The sequence below is a fragment of the Ambystoma mexicanum genome, chromosome 2q (assembly GCF_040938575.1).
Source record: "Ambystoma mexicanum isolate Mex_15411 chromosome 2q, UKY_AmexF1_1, whole genome shotgun sequence".
Taxonomy (NCBI): domain Eukaryota; kingdom Metazoa; phylum Chordata; class Amphibia; order Caudata; family Ambystomatidae; genus Ambystoma; species Ambystoma mexicanum.
Window position 1 is genome coordinate 1,250,135,749 of NC_090924.1, and position 13,891 is coordinate 1,250,149,639.

The window sequence follows — 13,891 nt, forward strand, 5'->3', positions numbered from 1 at the left end:
GTGGTATGTTTGTGGATTCTGTTGATATGGACCTGTTTTCGTGAATGGGTGCAATGCAGAGGATCAGTATGTGATTGGTGGATGTGTGTGTAGGTTCGGTAGGAGTGCTGGTGGCAGTGGAGTGTATGTGGATTGGAGTAGTTGGTGATATGGTGAAATGCATGGTGCCATTACCTTGCAGTGTGTGTGTGTTCAATGCCTAACCTATTGGGTGCAATAGAGCAGCAAAATTGAGCTGCCATGCATGCATGTTTTATTTCGCAGGTGAGGACACTGTTACAAGATGGTAAGGTTTTTGATATGTACTTGGCGATGGTGAGGTGAAAAGTCATGCAGTGTTGGTACTGGGTGCTGGGTTTACATACTGTCAGTATGGAAGAGAATATGGTAGAAGTGCAACTTAAATGTGCTTGGTTACTGTGGTGTGTGCCGATTTATTGAAGTAGGGCAAATGCTGTGAAAAGGTTGTGGGTATGTTGGTAGTGACACAATGCTTTGTGAATGGGTGTGGGTAGGGGTGGTGGAGGCTCTGGTATGTTTGTGGATTCTCCTGATAGTGACCTGTTTTCATGAATTGGTGCAATACAGAGGTTCAGTATGTGATTGGTGGATGAGTGTGCAGGTTGGTAGGAGTTCTGGTGGCAGTGGTGTGTATGTGCATTGACGTAATTGGTGATATGGTCACATACATGGTGGCATTACTTTGCAGTGTCTGTGTTCAAGGCCTAGCCTATTAGGTGCATGGCTGAAGGCCGTAGACCATAGGCCTTGCATTGAAGAGCCTAGGACTTGAAGAAAGCCACACCACTAGTGCAATTTTGACTGTGTATCTGGGTACATTTCAGATGCCATAGAGCAGAAGAAGTGAGCTGGAAGGTGTGTATGTTTGGTTCCGAGGGTGAGGTCGCTGGTAGAGCATGGTAACGTTTTGGTTGTGTGATTGGAGATGCAATGAAAAATCACACAGTGTGGGCACTGGGTGCAGTTTGTGCATACTGGCAGTATGGCAGATGGCATGGTTGAAGTGTAGCTTGTATGGGTTCTTTACTATGCTGTGTGCAGATTTTTTGAAGTAGGGCCAATGTTGTGAAAATGTTGCGGTTAGGTTGGTAGTGAAACAATACTTTGTGAAGGGCAGTGGGTAGGGGTAATGGAGGCTGTGATATGTTTGTGGATGCAGCCAATTGCGACCCGTTTTCGTGAATGGGTGTTTTATGGTGTGAGGGAGTTCGATTGAAGTGCGGCTACGTATGATACATTTGTGCGCAATGTTACCTGCCCACATGGTCGCATGCATGGATTCATAGTGTTGTGCTGGGTGTAGGCAAGGGTGGACTGTTGTGTGCATTTGCGAAAGGTGTTCTGGGTGCGCTGCAGGATCATTGTGGATGCTGAAATAGGGAATCCTGTAGGACAAGTTTTTGGTGGAGGGGCTTTGGAAGCAAAGGGAACGTGCTCTCAGGGTGTTTAACGGGAAATATGGAGTTGTGTACAGAAATGATAGTGTGCAATGCTGAGGTTTAGGATGTGATTGCTACAGGCATTTTTTAAATTTTATAGTCGCCAAAAGGCAACACTTGGGGAGTGTTGGACAATTTGAGTGCAAAGGGAAGATGTATTGTGTCTGCTTTACTGGGGCATGGCCCTAGCTGTATCTGGAAAAACGCATGTGCCACATCATGGCCTTCCTAGCATGAAGCCTTCGCAAATGGAAGTGTGGGGATTCTCCAATGAGGATTTGAGGGTGTGGGTCACCGGAAGGGGCGGTGACATATTTACCCAAATTTCGATGCAGTGAGGTTGGCAGAGATGGACAGACGGCGAGTGCTTATAGTCGGTGATACCTCTGTGCACAATCTGGACAGGTATGCCGTGGAAAGATGCTTCGATACTGACTTTTAGTTGGAAGGAGTGCAGGCGTTTTGGGGCACAGTTTATGAGTGGGGTTTCGGGTGCATGGATCTCCTTTGCAAATGTGTGGCCTCTGTTGGTACTATAGTGGTGGTTATGCATTTTGGAGGACTACATTTGGGGCACATGTCGTGCTCACGTTTGCTCGCTTACTTAAAGAAGCTGATGACAGCTGTGATGCAGATATTTCCTACTGCAAATGTGATTTTCTCATCGATGACACCAAGAGGACAATGGGAGAATGCTGGTGTAATTTGTCCACAGCAAGAGAACGGAAGATGTTGGATAAAAAGAGGCATGAGCGACTTTATGTGAAGTGCTGGGATGTTCTACACCGACTATGAAAGCATTAAGAACCAGCCAGATTTCCAGTGGTTTCAAGGAAATTGCATTTTCTTTACCTCCATTGGCAATGCTGTTGTATTTGCCACTCTGCACGCAGCGTTGCAGAGAATTCTGTAGAAATGTAAGATAAGCGTTCATCTTCAGTCAAGAAAAATGTCAGGAGGAGAAGCAAAGAGACATTAAGCAAAAGAGAGAAAAACTAGAAAAAAATGAATGAATGCACGTACATAACAAAAACGACAAAAAGGAAAAAAAAAATGTGTTTTTAGAGACAATCCTAAAGACACAATCCCTACCCCTCTTTCATATTCTTCCTCCCTTTCCACATTCTCCCCCTCAACACCCCCTGAACCGCCTCCCCCTCCAGTATCTAGCACGGTAATGCCACATATTCTGCTGGACTTTGAGGATTAGACGTGGCACATCCGGCTCTTTTTAGGATGACAGCTATGGCATTGGCCACGTGGAGGCTAAGCCATTGGGCAATGTGGTTGCTGGTTGTGGTATGTACATAAACACTGTGACAGAATGTCTGTTTGTACCGATAAATGTAGGAGGCTATGGTGAAAGAGTTCAAGGTAAGGAGCAGGCATCCTGTTTGTATGCATGCACTGCACTGCTGTTGCTAATATACATTCCCTGCTACTTTTTTGGGATCACTTTTCCGACATTTGTAGTACATGCATTATAGTGGGAAGACCATATTGTGAAGTGCACAAGGAACGTGGCAGGCATCATGTTGTTATGAATGCAGTGTGTGCATCGTATGATATGATGTGCTATAGTATTTTGTGCCATACAAGTGTGTGAAGGTGCGCCGAGGAAAGGGAGGGGGAATGGAGGCCACACAGAGACTTTGATTCCTCTAGGGCAGCTGCCATTGAGATTGCGCAAGTAAATGAGAAGGGCGAGGGCAAAGTGCAGTACATGGGAACAATAAAAAATAGCAATACATGCAACTACGGCCAGTGCTGGCAAGGATAAGTGTAGACATGAAGTGGTGGCTGGAGTATAAGGGTTATAGAAAACAGTCTCCAAGTGGGGGGGTTGGTAGAAAGCCAGTGCAGGCGTGGAACTGTAGGGAGGGAGGTGGCCTGAGGCACAGATTATAGGGTGGGTTGGGAAGCAGTGCACAATACTTTTTTAGCCAGGAAGTGAGTAGAGGAGAGGAAGGGAAAAAGATGAAGCACATGGAAAGGTTTTCAGGAGATTTCAGACCCTACGATGCTTCTCCTCAAGGTCCAGGGAGACAGAGAGCGTGTTCCTACAGGAGGCCTCATCAGAAGAAACACATCTACCACCATCTGGTTGCGTGTAGAAGCAACTGACCCACAGCGAATAAAAGGCGGATGGGAGAAGAGCTGGAGCAAGCAGATATTTAGGAAGTGAGAGTGCAATGTATTGATGTGCCAGGGACCAGTAGGTCTTCTGCATAATGCACAGGGCTGCGAAGGTGCTTTTCTCATGTATACCACCAAGTGCAGTATATAACTATTCCAATGAATGTTGTCGGCAGCCAGAGGTGGGAAGGCGTCCTATCAACAGAAGCATGTGTAACTTTTTGGGTGTCGTTGGGATGTGACAATGACAACATTGGTGATCGATATGTGAACCTTCTCAATGGAAATGGCATTTCATTGTCGCACAGTGGCACTGACATTTGGTTTTCCAATCTACAGACTGCATTGAAGATGGTATTGCAAAAATGAGGCGCAGTGCAACAAATAAAAACAATTAGAACACCCTTAAACAAAGAGTTATTACTGTGGTAGCTGTTTGAAAAAATAATAGAAATGGCTTTTTTAAGAGCCACCCGTACAAAGGACATCCCCTACCCTGTTTGACATTTATTCCCCTACTCCGGCCTGCACACACCTGGAAAAGTCAGCGGAAATGGCGACAGTTGCAGGGTTGTACGTGTAACCTATGCCCCTTTTGCACATGGCCACCTTATATATGGGACTGCGGAGGACACAGGATTGCGCAATACACTTTCTGGGTGTGGCTTGCACACACAGACATTGGTGTGTGGTATATATAAATGCAGAAGGTGAGCTTATAGGTGTGTGTTGCACGAGCCACAGCGTATGATAGTTCTCCCCATGATCTCTGATAGTTGTCTGTCAACGTTACAATGACAATCCCTTCTGGAGGCTGTGATGTCATATTTGATGTCATGTGTGTTAGTCCTTGTAGTGCACAGTGGTAGCACAAGTTATGGTTGCGTACCATACCATAACTTGCGAAATTCTGATTTTTTTAGGTTTTACCTATAACCATAACGTCCCTGTAGCAACATTTTTGCACTGAATTTTATAGGTTTTTGCTAGTGCAACTTAACCATAACGTCCCTTTCACAATGTTTTTTGTTAGTGAATATATATATATATAGGGTTCCTGCTACTTACCCTGTAATAAGCTTCTCAATCAGCATATTCTCTTTTTTAACCACTGTAGCAAATGCGATGCATTGCAGCATTCATCACCTGCTCAAATGAATCAGCAAACAATTACAATGCTCTGTGTTTGTAAATGTTTCTTTTTACAAGCATTTTGATAAAAGTAAAACAATGCACATGCGCATGTGCAGCAGCACTGTGTCACTTTTTCATAAAAGAAAGGAAAAGCAGATTAAATACATTGGTAGACCATTTTTAAGTGACACTTAGTGTCTGCCAGTTGAATATGTGGGCAGCACATGCATACATCCCATCATCACCCATTCCAATCTGTAGGTGCTTATTAAGTCTTTATTTTTTCCTTTGCCTTCTGTCACTTCCAACTGCACTTCTCCCATTATAAAGCTCAAACTGCAAGTCCCAGAATACAAAGAAACATGACTAACTTCAAGATTTGAAACTGACATGTACATCAAATAAACATACAAAATGCTGTACTTTTCACATTAAAAAAACATTTTGAAGAAAGTTACAAAATTCATATCTGCATTTATAGCAGCACTGTATCACGTTTTCATATAAGAAAGTAAAAGTTGATCAAATAGATTTGTACACCGTTATTAATTGGCACTGAGACTGTGTCCGTTTAATATATTGCCAGTTCATGTATGATATGATGTGGCATTTATAATGCACCTGTACACAACTGTTTATAGGCGTGACAAGACAGGGATTTGGATACAAGGGAGGACAAAATAACGATCTTGCTAGGCCTTGTGTCATTTAGATCGCACAAGTGCGGGGAAGACGGAAGGGGAGAAGTGCCAGGGTGAGGGAAAGTACAGTTAACTCACAAGTGCAGCAAGCGGGTAGCTCATAAGTACAGCGAGAAGGGACTGTAGGGTTGCAGACACATATGCTTAAGTGCTGGGAAGAGCAGAAGCAGTAAGAGGGCAACTGGACATGCAGGAGCCTGGGCCTCAGTTCAGAGGGTGACCATGTGACCAGTGCACAGAGAAGTCAGGTGCATTATCAGGGGAGAGGAAGAGAGAACGCAGAAGTGAAAAGGAAGGTCTTGAGTTGCTCCTGGAACCACAGGTGGTTCTGTGCAAGTTTGAGAGAGGCATGGAGGCTGTTCCAGAGGGAGGACCCAGCCGAGGAGATGGATCTGCCCGCAGCCCTCTGCTTGGAGATGTGTCTGACCCTCACAGAGTTGGAGGTGGATGAGCAGAGTGCTTGAGAAGGAACATGTTTTGGAAGGGAATGTTGGAGGTAGAGCGATCCCAGTCCCCAGAAAGCCTTGTGGACAATGCAGAGGGTCTTCAAGTTCATCCTTGCAGACACAGGGAGCCAGTGAATAGATTTCAGTGCTGGAAAGATACGATCCCTGGGCTTCAGTCCCGCAGTCCTGTTCTGGATAAGTTGTAAAGGTCAAAGAGTAGATGCAGGAAGAATTAGAAAGAGGATGTTGCAACAGTCCAGCCTAGAGAGGACCAGAGCTCCGGAGACGGTGAGATTCTGGGGGAAAGAGAGGAAAGGAAGACTACCTCGAGGAGGTTCAGCTGTAAATTTGACTTCTTAGAGATGTCAGGGATGTGAGGAGAGAAGGAGAGGGTGGAGTTGAAGAGGACACCAAGGTTCTTAGCCTCTCAGTAAGGAGCATGTAGATGGCCCAGAGTGGGCGGCCAGAGAGAGAGAGGAAAGCAGGGAGCGGGTGTCCCAATGAGGAGGATCTCAGTCTTACTGGCGTTAAGGCAGAGATCATTGGCAGCACATCATTCCTGAATTGCGGCCAGACAGTCTGGTATGAGAGAAGAAGCAGAGGTGGCAGAGGGGAGCCTGAAACAGAGCTGAGTGTTATCCGCATAACATTGAAAATTGGAGCAGAAAGTAGCGATGCTTTGAGCAAGAGGTGCCAGGTTGTGGTTGAAGAGCCAGGAAGAGAGGTTGGACCCCGGGGAACACCAGAAGTAGAGAGGGAGATAAACAAGAGGAAAGACCACAGTTGGACCTGAGAGGGTCGGTGAGAGAGGAGGTCAACCAGGCTATGGCCTGATCAGTAATACCAATGTTGCCCCGGAGACGATTGAGCTGGATGGCAAGGTTGACCATGTCAAAAGCAGAGGGTAGATCAAGGAGAATGAGGACAGAAGGGAGATTAGAGTAAGGATTGGAGAGCAAGTCTTCACAGCTATTCAGGAGAGCAGTTTCCATGCTTCTGGCAACTCTAAAGCCTGACTGGTGGTTATGGAGGCAAACAACAGATTCAGTATATAGATTAAGCAGTGACATGGCTAACTTTTCCAAGAGATTTCAAAGGAAAGGAATGATGGAGATCAGGTGATAGTTAGCCGGAGAAGAAGGATCAGCCGGGGGATTCTTTAGAAGGGAGTGCACAAGATAGTGATTAAGGGGGAGGGTTAAGTTCCAGTGGCACCGGAGTGATTGCAGAAATCGATCAAGCTGGAGCAAGGTTGTCGATGTGGTCCTTGATTGTTCTGTATAAGTATGAAAGAACCTGCTTTCATGAGACTTTCACAGATTGGACTTGTCTAGAAACATTGTATGGGGTGAAACGGGGAAAGGAGGAGAAAGGAGGAGGAGAGACGTCCTCGGATGGGCCAGGAGTGTTTGTGGAGGAGATAGAGGAAGAGAGCATGTCCTGAGTTTTAGTAGCAAAATGAGAGGCCAAGAATGTGCAGAGTGCCTGGGAGGGAACAGGAGAGGTAGAGACAGCAGCAGGATTGGCCAGCTCCTTTCAGATTTTGACAAGTTTGGCCATGTTGTTAGATGCCTCAAAGATGCAGGCTTGGATGTAGGCTCTTATTAGAGAGGACAGAGCATCTGTGCTGCCTTTGGAGCAGGCGGCAGGCCAGTTTGTCAGGGGATGCGCCTGAGGCCCTCCACTTCATCTCTGCCACTCTCCACTTGCCTTTAAGGGCAGCGAGGTTGGAATCATACCCAAGAGTTGCACTAGGATTTTGGCTTCAAGCGGATTCTCATGACAGGGGCAAAGACATGCAGAGTGTTAGAGATAGAGAGATGAAGGTTAGAGAGGCTGTGTCATGGTGTTAGTCAGCTAAAGGTGCAGGAAGAGGGGATAAAGTAGCAGCACAATCCTCAACTGACACACGCTTCATGGGTCTGAGGACTGAGAAGTTAGGTGGCAGTGCTGGGGTCGGCTTGACCTGCAGAGAAGAGAGAGAGAGGTGGTAAGAAAGGAGAAAGTGATCACTCCAAGAGAGAGGAGTGGTGAGAGGGTTAAAGAAGGGAAGGTCTGAAGATATCAGAACATCCAGGGTGTGCCCTGCAGAGTTAGTCGAGCCAGAGAAAGAATAGAGAGAGAGAGAGAATTGCAAAGGTTGCGAAAGAGTCCAGAAGAAGGGCTGGTAGCATCCAGGTAGATGTTCATAGAGGCATGGGGCAAGGAATAGTGGCCAGCCCACTCAGAGAGGAAGAGGGCGACCTGGCCAGGCAGCCTGTAGATAGTGCCCACAGTGAGAGAGAGGCCAGGAGAGATGGAGATTTTGCAGACCAGACCTTCAAATAGGAGTAGTACTGGATTGGAATGATAGAAGCAGGGATCCACTCTGTGAAAATAAAGACTACACTCCCACCAGGACGGTTGGTTCTGGGTCAAGAGAGGATCTTGTAGCCAGCGGGAAGGAGTGTGTCGAAACTGGTGACAGAGCTGGTCAAGAACCAAGTCTCAGTGAGACCGTGTACATCCAAATCAAGCTCTTGCAGGGGATGTCAGATGTCAGGGGAGTGTTTCACAGCTGAATGAGTTTAGAGTAGTGATGTGGAGCAGGTTGCCACATTTGAAGGACCTCCAGGGGCGGGTACAGGCCAGAGGTACATACACACTGCTGACGTGTTGGAGGTGCTTGAAGATGGGCAGAGGAGGAAGGAAGAGAAGGTAGCATAGTCAGAGAGGGAGAAGAGAGTGCCAGAGGGTTGGCCAAGGAGGGAGGCAGCAGGGAGGCCAGAGAAGCATCAGCGGATGCCGTAGAGATGGCAGAGGAAGGAGGCGGCAGAGGAGCCAGAGAGGGGTATGAAGGGATAGCAGGAGAGGAAAGGGAGTTGATAAGGCGTGGGAAGCATCTATCAAAAGGAGGAGATTGGCTTGGCCTGAGGAACCTGGACCAAGATGGTGCCATTTAAGTAGACATTACTGATGGTCTTAGATGGGTGGAAGGGGGCCAGGAGGGCCTCCCACCATGTGCCACCATTAATGAGAGAAGAGGAAAAAGGAGAGAGATCAGAGACCGTATGGGGGTTCATAGGCTTGGAGAGGGAACGACAAAGAGTATGTCGATAAGGGTCTATCTGGAGGAAGCACTGGTATATGTTTCAGCAATAGGGAGGCCTGGGTTGGAGACCAGGATTTCCCTTTTGAACTTCCTCCTGCCAGACGTAGTGAGAGGGATAGGATAGCCGGTAGAAAAGCAGTTAGAAAAGATAGGTGAGATCGAAGCACCATAGGGGGGTGGAGAGGAAAGAGTGGGAAAGGAGAGGGGAGCACAGGCAGGGGAGAGCAGTAGGGGAGCTCACACAGGGGGCACAGGCAGGAAGGAGACACTGAGGGGCCAGAAAAAGGGAGGGGGACACAACAAAGAACAAGAACAACACACCTAAAAATCAGATGGAGTACAGCACATCAGAAAGAAAAGAGCACAGCAGGAAACCTAGAAGTAGAGAATGCAGATGTAGTACAGTACCAAGGCAAAGCACAAATCAAAACATGGAACCTGGAAGTAAAGAAGCCAGATGCAATAAAGGACCAAAAGCAAAACACAAAGGTCAGCAGGGAACCTAGAAGTGTAGAATGAAAGCAATTGCAATATGATGTCACGAACTGTGGATAGCAACACAATACATCCTAACGTAACCCATTCCAATCTTCAGCAATTTATGCAGTCCTAATTTGTTCTCTACAAACTGGGACTTGTACTCCAACTTGTATAATGATAAAAGTGGAACTACAAGTCCCAGAACGCAAACAAAACATCTCAGACTACATAAACACCTACAGATTAGAATGAATCATCTTGGCAAGTATGCAAATACTCCTAACATATTAAACTTCCATACATCAACTGCCATTTAAAAGTGTATGACAAATATTTTCTTCTCTTTTACAAAACGTTACAGAGCTTCTATAAATGCACATGCACATTTTTAATGAAAATGCTCCTAAAATCAAACATATTTAACCATTATCACATATCCCCAATAGCTTTCTTTTGCAAATACAGGAAAGAAGCACATTACCGAAGACAACAACCAAGAAACAAATACCCTTCACATTCAACAATGTAAGTACATTAATGTACCATGTATATGTATGTAATTAGAGCAGTACAGTTCTTCTATATGTTACCCTAGACTACTCCTTTCAAACCAACATTTTGTTCACTGTAAGCCATTGGGCCTCATTCCGGGTTTGGAGCTAACCATGGAGTAATTAGCTCCATGGTTGCCTCCGAAACCGTCCCAAATCCGGCATGGTGAATGGAGTAATTACTGGTCCATTCCAGGGTTGGAGGGACCGGTAATTCCCCATTCACCTTTTGCCCTTCCCCATTCCCATTTCTGCCCCATAGGGCTCAATGGGAATGGGGAAGGATTTAATTACGGCACCATAAATTACGCTACCGTAATTACCTCCGAAGTACCTTTGTGGGTCCCGTACTTAACTCCTACTAAAAGCAGGAGGTAAGTAAAGACCTGCAAAGGGACTTCAGAATATGGCGGTAAGGGATTACCGGCATCGGCACCCTTACCGGTGCCGGTAATTCCTTACCTCCAACCTCAGAATGACCCCCATTATATTCCACCATTCACACTCTTCCTATCCCATCTGAACACCGCCATTGAAACACCCACTCTGTTCCTCAAAACAGCACAATGGCCCTATAGATTCCAACACACCACTCCCTTACCCACTAACCCAACACCATCACACCTCTGCAGACTGTTACTCTCACAATCTTCCCAACAACACCTAGTACCACCTCACAATCAAACAGCACTCTATTCATCTATACAATCACGCCCACAAACCAATGCACCATACATGCATATGCATTTCACAACTTTCCAACCCAAACTTCCTCTTTTCCCAACAGACACATCAAAATACCCACTAAAAAGCAACTCCATCGAAAAGAAAGAATGAATAGAGCAGATAAGTATAAAACTACACTATATGGTCATCCACCTCCAGAACAATGAATATAAAACATTAAAACTAAAAAGCTAGTAATGTCACTCAACAAAACTAAACCAGCAAAGACTAAAAAAGTAAGGCCCCTCTTGCAAAAACTAAAAGTAAAAAAATATATACAAATGAAAAGCAGGCCTACTAAGGAACCTAACACTGTATCTACCAGTGTTAACGTAGTCACGGGAAAGCAATACAAAAAATGTATGTTACAGAAAACGTTCCACTGTAGACTTCTTTTCAATCTTACAAAACAGCTGAAAGGTTGCAATCTACCCTTAAAAACTACTGCAGGAGAATAATCCTGCAAGCTCTAATTGACAGCACTTTTCTACTAAAGAGAAAATAGTTTCTATTGAATTTAAACAGAACCTCTAACTGAATTAATCAATAAAGTACAAAAAGTACTTATAAACATGCACAGTGGCAATATACAGACCTTTGCAAACTTCTGTGATGGTGAATGGATTCACACAAGCATCACAGAACCATATTTAAATGAAGGAGCCTACAAACAAGAACAACAAAAAACAATTGCCTTAGACAATAATGGTTGAGGGTACGAAATGATGGAAGACACCAGTGTGGCAAAATAAACCTGTATAGAAAAGAAGTTCCAGACAAACTTATAACCAAATACTTTTTATCCAAAAAAACGTCCAGTGTACAAATGGACATACAGCTCAATGTGCAATGTACACCAGCAAACCTTAAATCTGTATGACAATTCCTCAATCACTATGTGAAACTAAAAGACACAGGTAGAATCAAAACTTTACAAACCATGGGCTCCTGTCCAGTGCGCAGCCACACTGGTCTGCGGGGACATTCATTAACCTGCATTTAGGAATTGCTTGCAAAAGCACTTTCCACCGCATCAAAAGGTTAGCAATACACCATTCTACTATACGGAATATTGTGCATCGACTATACTATGCAAATAGTCCTGCTCTAGAACTGCAAAATTAAATATTCTCCCACATGGAACAGCGAAAGAACTGCTTCAGGAAAAAGAGCACAATCAACTTAAATACTTTGGAATTGAAGTTGACTTCAAAAATTCTGTACCTTCAGAAAACATTACAGAAAACCTCATAAACACCAATGTCCTAATAAAGACATCCAAAAAGAAATAGCTTCAAAACACATCTGCTGAAATACCAGACCAAATATGTGCCTGTTGTTGGAGAATGTGTTATATAAAGAGCAGACAAATAGTAGATATAGCATACACAATAGAAGAAAATGAAGAATCCCAATGGTTAAAATGTGCTTCATATCTAACAGCAGGAACTAAATACAAAGTTACTGACCGCTCAACAGTTTTCATGCACTGCAACACAATCCTTGACAACAACCAAATTCCAAAACGTGCTATCACTAATAATATATTCCCACTTTTGAAAGATCTCCAACAACTTAACTTGTATGAGAGCATTATAATCCAAACAGTGCACCCATTTCAAGCTATAATGGTCCACCTCAGAATGGTTTTGAATGGTTTGGTTGGTTTCATTCAGGGGAGCCAAGGATATGGGGGGGGGGCAAAATGTGTGGAAATCCTCATAGCCGCAATGGAAACAAAAATGTGCTTGCTCCTACAGCCTAAACTTCTGGACATATTTTCACCATATTTGCACCAGCAGCGGTGGCTTGGTCCCAAAGCATGCTTTTTGTAAATTTGGTGTAAATTCACCCACATTAAAAATGGCCAGAAAGGAAGTAAATCAAAAATGTGTGAATCTGGGTCTGGTCTGTGTATTCACTTCCTGATTCGAGGTCTGTGGATGCCTCCGACCAATCAGAGGGTGGCATCATGACATCGTATGCACCGCTGATTTGTTAATTAAAAGCATGAGGAGCATCAAAACATTTGAAATAGGCAACATGTTGGATTTGCAAACAGCACCTGTAGTGTGCGGACATTGCAGTAAAAACATATTAAAAAACACAACATTGCACTTGTCAAACAAAAGAAACTATATCTGTGTAGGTGAGGGGTGATGAGGATGGGATGGGATATAGCCCTGAACAGCCAAACAGTGTGTATTTTTTCTTCTCTGGGTGTCTGAGAATCACAGATGCTTGGGGGACCTTCCTGTGATGTTCGCGGACATCCCAGATGTTCGGGGGCTTCAATGCATATTTCTGCATACTAGCATCAGTGAAAAGGAGTTTTGGGATGCCTTATAACTTAGGTGCCACTCAAGAAACTGCATGAAATTTTGCAATGTAATTTTAGATCAATCCCTGAATAGTTCTGCAAAGAGGGGATACAATTAGAAGGGGTTCTGTATTTAAAAGGCTTATAAATGTGGTGACACTATCTGCACAAATGTTTGTAAAACGATTTTAGACCAAGATTTGAATGATTTTGCAAAATGTGTTTGGATTTTGTCAAGAGGTGGCAAAATGAGAGGGGGTTTGAATATTTTTAGAAGTTTAATAACTGTGTTGCCTTTTCATGAATCTGCAGAAATGTTAGCAGAAAGAGACCCAACATTGAATGTTCGTGCAAACTTTACTGGATTTTGTCAAGATATGACTATCTTATATAACAATTTTTTTGTACATACATTTTGACACTTTTAAAAAATAAAACATGGACAGGTTTGCGGCAAACCTTTGCAATGAGCATTGGCAAGAACTCGAAAGCATGGTTTCACAAATGTTTTCGTGTTTTATTTTTTGAAAAGTGTCATAAAGTAGGTACAACAGCTTTTGTGAAGATATGGTAAGATATATGACTATTTTTTGCACCTACATTGTGACACTTTTCCAAAAACGAAAACATGGATGGATTTGCACCAAATCTACAAAAAGAGGATTGGCAAGGACTCAAATGCATGGTTTTGCTAATGGGTTTAAGTTTTATTTTTTTTTAAGTAAAATTCTCCTCGTGGCTACAGCCTGAAGTGCTGGACGTAATTGCAGCAAATATGCGCGAGGAGCATCAGCAAGAAATTCAAAGCATGGTTTTGCAAATCTATCCGGTGTTTTATTTTTTTGA